Genomic DNA, 6,757 nt, shown 5'->3' with positions numbered 1-6,757 from the left:
CTGCGTGAGCCAATTAAGCAGAGACAGGGTTGAATTGTATATGAGCATTTATTCCAATATTGCCCGCAATGTGGGAGAGCAGTAATGGTCATCTACCAAAATCTGCTCTGAAGCCCCCCATAAACCAGCTGCTTATATTGGGTAGAAGGACAGAGATTACATGGGAAGGTAGGAATTACAAGCATGAGAAAGTAGGCAAGGTGCACTGGGGGGATCACAAAGGGCCAGGATTCCATTGTTTCAGGAACAAGGTTGTTAATCTTTCCATGATGATAGGCAGTTCTCAGAAAAGGAGAATGGACCGAATTCCAAGGGTAATTCCCATGTCCTGGGGCATACAACTCCCAGCCAGGTTAGAAAGTGCTTTCTCTAATTAGAACAAAACACAGTTAACAGAAAATGATTACTATTTCTTATAACTATCGCTAACAATCACAGTCAACAGAACATGATCAACATCTCTGTCCCTAACAGAGGGTGGTGGTCTTGTAGGACTGAACTCTTAAGCTGTTAGATGTCATACTATCTACAGGTTGATAGTGTCAGAATTGAGTTAAATTGGACACCCAGCTGGTGTCTGAAGAATTGTGTGCTGGTGTGGGGAAACCTCTCACATTCCCCCACTTTGAAATTGGTGACCAGAACACTTTTACCTTGATAGATACATGCTTTGACTTTATATATATAGTCTTCAGAATAACAATGACATTTTGCAAAAGATGAATGTTTTTTATAATAAATCAATCTTTTTTATAATCCATTTCACATGTGAAATTGTAATATATATCACATAGGCAGTAAAGTCACAGACATTTCTTGGAGCGGAATGTAATCTGATACATCTCCTAAGGCAAAGAGAAACAAAGGAAAAAATAAACATATGGGACTACATCAAACTAAAAAGATTTTGCACAGCAAAAGAAACCATCAACAAAATGAAAAGGGAACCCACGGTATAGGAGAACATATACACCAATGATATATCTGATAAGGGCTAATTTCCAAAGTGTACAAAGAACTCCTACAACTCAACAAGAGGAAGACAAACAATCCAATTAAGAAATGGGCAAAGGACTTGAATAGACACTTCTCCAAAGAGGACATACAGATGGCCAAGAGACACAGGAGAAAATGCTCAATGTCACTAATCATCAGAGAGATGCAAATTAAAACCACAATGAGGTGTCACCACTTTGGAAAACAGTATGACAGTTCCTCAAAAAATTAAAAATGGAACTGCTTTTTGACCCAGTGATCCCACTTCTAGGAATATGTCCTAAGAATCCTAAAACACCAATCAGAAAGAATATATGCACCTCTATGTTCATAGCAGCACAGTTTACAATAGCTAAGATCTGGAAACAGCCCAAGTGCCCATCAGTAGATGAGTGGATAAAAAAGCTGTGGGACATTTATACCACAGAATACTATGCAGCTATAAAGAAGAAGGATCTCGTATCCTTTGGGCCAGTATGCATTTACCTGGAGAATATTATGCTAAGTGAAATAAGCCAGGCAGAGAAAGACAAATATTACATGATCTCACTTATATGTGGAACCTAAAGAACAATATAAACTGATGGACACAATAGATTCAGTGACATAGAAGCGTGGAACAGACTGACGAATCTCAGAGGGAAGGTGGGGTTGGGTGGGTGGGGAAAGATTAACCGAAGAATTTATATGCATATGTGCATAGCCCATGGACACAGACAATAGCCTGGTGAAGACCCGAGGCAGGGGGTGGGTGCGGGGTGGAAGGGGTCAATGGGGGAAAAAGGGGAACATATGTAATACTTTCAACAATAAAGATAAATTTAACAAAATAAGCATTCACCCTTGTTTGTGCTTTATATTCCCAATGTGTTGAATAAAACAGAAAAGAAGAAAATTGGGTAGAACATTTCTCAGTGTTTTTTTTTTTGTCAAATGATAATGTATCCAGGAACACATTATTGGACTGAAGCAGCTATCCTGTGTAGTTCTGAGCAACTCCTTTGTTAACTGTCCCTACCTACCAGCATAAACCAAACTATCAAGTTCAGTTTCAAGCATAAGGCTAAGATTTACCACATTGCTGTTGTTTTTTTGCCAACTCTATATCTAAATATATTGTATATTTGGACATATCAATGACCGTTCAGTGTGAAAAGGGTAGGGAAGTCTAGCCAAGGATACAGTGTTCTTTGGGGTAGTGATTAATGAATTTCTCAGAGTCTATAAGAAATCTTACTTCAGAGCTGCTCCAAATTTATTGAAATGTCAACCCATTTTCCAAGAGGCATAATCATGAGATGAATGCCAATTAAATTCAGATTCCAAATGCAATGACAAAGCACATATTTAGAAATCTCTTGTGTATTAGACAGGTTTTTTCTTTTTTGTTTCTTCTGTTTTGGTTTGTTTGTTTTAATGTATGATAACTTTAATAGCTAAATGAATTTCAACTGTGATAAGAATTCATTTCCTTTGCTAGCTGAAATCATTGCTAATAAGTGATATTAACTATATTTTCTGTGCCAGTAGATACGTTTATAACTCATGATAACTGTTCTGCATTATTCTTTTTTCACATTTTCATCTGATATCACTTCTGTTTAAAGGTAAGGAAAATAGATTACTATTTTTCACAAATGTTTACTAAAAAAAATGGGGGCCATTTTTTAATGTTTGAACTTTTGGTGCCTTGCCCAAGATCACATAGTCATTCCATGTAAGAACCTGGATTCTCTCATGGCTCTGACTACCTTTAAAGCCTATTCTCTTACTGTTATCTCCAACTGCCAAACTTTCCTATTTTATTATCTGAGTTCTCTCTTTCCTCATTATGCTCAACCACGGTTTCTGCACAGAAAAGTCATGAGAGGTTTTCATAAATGCTTCTGTATTTCCTTCCTTTATACTTGCTTGACATATTTCAGTCTTTAATCCTATATCTTTTCCCCAAATTTATCTCAGATATATAATTCCAACCTCACTTTGCTCTACTGATAAAAAGGAAAGGACATGGTTATTGACATTTTTTTTAAATATCAGAAAATTCAAAATAAGTGGATTTGCTTGAAGCTGCACTTTTATTTAATACTAAGATGCTACAGCAATGGTGCCATAACTAGCTTTATGCCAACAGCCAGAAAAATTGAAAAGTGTCATCTCTTTCAAGTGCGGCTCTGATCTCCATTTGTCAGCCTACTTTGCTCTACTCTGTGTTTGTCCATTGGGTTAGAGGAGCAGAGGAGACATTCCGGAGAATCATTACGTGGTACAGGGTGTTCTGCAAAGGAAATGACACTTGGTGCCGCATTTACTGAAGGGTGAAAAGTTGACTGCAGGGCCAGAGGAGGATTGCAAGATGTGACCTAAATTAGATCCAAACACATTCTAATCCTTCAGAATACTATTAACCAGGCTAGTATTGAATAAATATTTATTGAGCACCTACTGGGGGGATGCTTTAGGTGGGTACTGAATTGACAAGATTAGTCCCTACCCTCGAAGACCTAATGATGAATATTCTTATGAAAGCTTGTTCCTTCATACCCAGAGTTCACATAGCTGAGCTTGAAACACATACCCAGCAGAGAAAGAAAATGGAGAGGCAAAAGGGGCAATCTATATTAGGAAAAATCACTAAATTGAGGGGAAAAGAAGAGTGACTAATATGTCACTCCTGGATAGTTTTCCCTGAGCGTGGGATAGTTCTTATGTCCCTTATTTGTACTTCTATGCTAAAGCTCTGTATTTCTTAAACAAGAATCACTAGTGGTCCCACTCCAACCCTACTGGATCAGAATCTGTGTGAAATGGACCTAAGAAGCTCCAACATTAGCAAGTGCTCCTGGGTGATTTTATTGGGAAGTTTAGGAAACACAGTTACAGCTAGTGTCTGAAACTCCACCATTTGAGTTTATCTCTTTGGTTGAGCAGCACACCTCAAACTTTTGTTTGCACAAAAGAACCCTATTTTCCACTATTTGAGCTTAATCCCTTTGGTTCCACAGATCTTCTCAAAGGTTGGGAAATAATTCATTCTAAGAATGTTAAGGTTCCTGCACCCACCCTCACTGAGTTGAATTGAGTGGGCCTGCTGTGGAGCCCATTAATGTTTGTTTTGACTAGCATGTTAAGGGCATTCTGTTGAAGGTGATCCTTGGAAGGCACTTGCAGAAATATTGGTTCCATTAGAATTTATTCTTCTTGAAAATAAACACATTTCACTCTTACACTTTGGAGTAAAAGAAGGATTTGAAAATTGGGTTTAATTCCAGATTATAAATACATTTGACTATAAATTCTGAGAGGACATATTTTTTACGGGGGAGGGGGTGTTGCGTTTTTTCCCTCTTTCGTGCAGTGACGGATGCCCAGCACCTAGGAGTGGCTTTTACATAGTAGATGCACACAATTTGTTGAACTTTTTAAGCTAAATAGTAATAGTAATAATAATAATACTGAGGTTTAGGCTGCAATACAGAATAAAAAGTGTTTATTTGAGCCAAGGAGAGATTGCCATCCGGGGCACAGAGAAGGACAGGGTTATAAGGGCCAGCGAAGGGGCTGTTCCCATTTCGGTCCTGCATGTGGCTGCAGGGCTCGGGCTAGGTCACCAGGGACTGGCTGGGCCCATCCTGGAAGTGGAGGACGCTGCATCCTGAAAGCGATCGGCTCCTTTCAAGGTTGGGATGCAGGGGTCAGGCCTCCAGGACGAGGAGGGCGGCAAGTGCACGCGTATCCGCGCGGCCATCGCTGACCCAGGATGTGTGCTGCGGGCCTGGAGCCGAGTGTAAGCGCAGTTCAGCTGAACATTCCCGTGAGCTCGAGGTCTGAGGCGCGCCGTGCACGGGTCCCACGTCCTCAGTGTCCTCCCAGCTCTGCTTTGCGGGCCTCCGTTCCTGCTCCTCCCGTTTGTTTTCCGAGACCGACTTCAGGCGTGAGCTCGGGTGTGAAGGCCTCGCGCCCCTCGCTCTTGCCCTGCGCCCTGGTCCCGCGGAGGCGCGTCCTGACCAGCGGCAATTCTCAGAGGCGTTTGCACAGCCAGAGCAGGGTGCCAGGGACCCGAGTACAGAGGCAAAGTGTAAAACGACGCGCGCTCCGCAGGGAGCCGGCGGAGCCCGCGAAGAAGAGCCGGGCGCGGGCGCAGCCCCCGGGAAGCACGCGGGCCCGGGCCCGGCCGCCGGTGCCAGGGCGCATGCGCGGGCCTGCCGCCCGCCGGGCTCCGGGTCGCGGCCGCGGCTCTGGGCCAGCGCGAGGCCCCGACGGACGCTCTGCACACGGCCCGCGCCCGCCGCCGGCCCGGCGCGCCGCTTGCGTCAGGCCCGCGGGGGCGCGGCTGCCATCTTGCCGCTGCGGCAGCGCCTCTGCCGGCGGGGCCGGGAAGCCGGGAGCGGGCGGCCGATCGCCGGGCGCCATGGCGGCGGCGCGCCTGCGGGTGGCGGTGGTCTGCTCCAGCAACCAGAACCGCAGCATGGAGGCCCACCGGCTGCTCAGCAGGAAGGGCTTCGCCGTGAGCTCCTTCGGGACGGCGGAGCGCGTGAAGCTGCCGGGGCCCGCGCTGGACAAGCCCAACGTGTACGACTTCGGCACCACGTACGACGAGATGTACAGCGACCTCGTGAGCAAAGACCGCGACCTGTACACGAGGAACGGCGTGCTGCACATGCTGAGGAGCAACAGGCGGATCAAGCCGGGCCCCGAGCACTTCCGCAGCTGCACGGACGAGTTCGACCTGATCCTCACGTGCGACGAGAAGGTGTACGACGACGTGGTGCGGGAGCTGACCGCGCGGGAGCAGGAGAGCTGCCGGCTGGTGCACGTGGTCAACGTGGACATCAAGGACACCTACGAGGAGGCCCGGCTGGGCGCCATCCTCTTCTCCGAGCTCTGCCAGTGCGTGCAGCTCATGGACGACGTGGACAGCGAGCTGGGGGAGCTGCTGCTGGAGTTCGAGGAGCAGAGCGGCCAGACCTTCCTGCACACCGTCTGCTTCTACTGACCGCGGCCGGCCTCGCGCAGCGCCCGGCGCCGCCTCCCGTTGAGGCGCTTTCCTTCCCGGAACCTCGCCGGACTCCGGCGGCTTCCCCGCTGGGCAGCGGAGCCCGAAGAAACTTGACGCACGAACGCGGGTTAACAGCGATCAGTTTTTTATCCCACTTTCACTTACAAGTGGGATAGGGTTTATGAAGTTCTTTTCTTTAACCAAAAAGAAATAAATGGTTTATGGTACATTTCCTCCCAGTATATCTGCCTTTCATTCCGCGGTTGTCCTGTAAACGTGCTGCTAGTTTAGGAAAAAGTCAGAGCGGGTGGGGCCCAAACCCTTGCGATGCTGCCGACCCACAGGACTGTCTCGGGTGAGTGCAGGCTTTGGGCTGCCCCCTCCGAGGAGAGAGGACACTGTGAGGGCCGAGTGTGGGACCCAGAGGGCAAGGTGTGGTGCGATGGGACGCATGCATGGAGTGAAGTGTAGGAAGGATGCCTGCAGCGCTCCCCTTCCCTCCCTCCCTTATTTTCCGAGCTTTCCCTGCCTATGCCTGTTGAGTTGTATAGTCTCATTTGGTGTCAACAGGCGGGCGGGGCCATGACATCCAATGAGTCGGGTGACTACCCCTCCTCAGTTCGTGACGGCCTGCACCTGAGTGTTCACTTGCTCTTATGTCAGGGAAGCAGAAACCCTGAGTGCGCCCGACATCTCCAACTGGGAAAAGGCCAGCCTGTGGGGTGCAGCTCTTACGCCTTCTGCAAGGGCTGCTGCCAGCAA

At 46.9% G+C, this 6,757-nt stretch overlaps 1 pseudogene across 1 annotated transcript; it reads left to right on the top strand.

Moving 5' to 3' along the window:
- The first annotated feature begins 5,407 nt into the window (after positions 1-5,407).
- On the top strand, positions 5,408-5,992 carry LOC308551821 (RNA polymerase II subunit A C-terminal domain phosphatase SSU72 pseudogene; annotated as a pseudogene). The gene has a single exon. The product of its transcript is annotated as an RNA polymerase II subunit A C-terminal domain phosphatase SSU72 pseudogene (transcript).
- The last annotated feature ends 765 nt before the right edge of the window (positions 5,993-6,757 follow it).

This window comes from Miniopterus schreibersii, assembly GCF_964146895.1.
Source record: "Miniopterus schreibersii genome assembly, chromosome: X".
NCBI lineage: Eukaryota > Metazoa > Chordata > Mammalia > Chiroptera > Miniopteridae > Miniopterus > Miniopterus schreibersii.
This window is presented reverse-complemented; position numbering and strand designations above follow the sequence as displayed.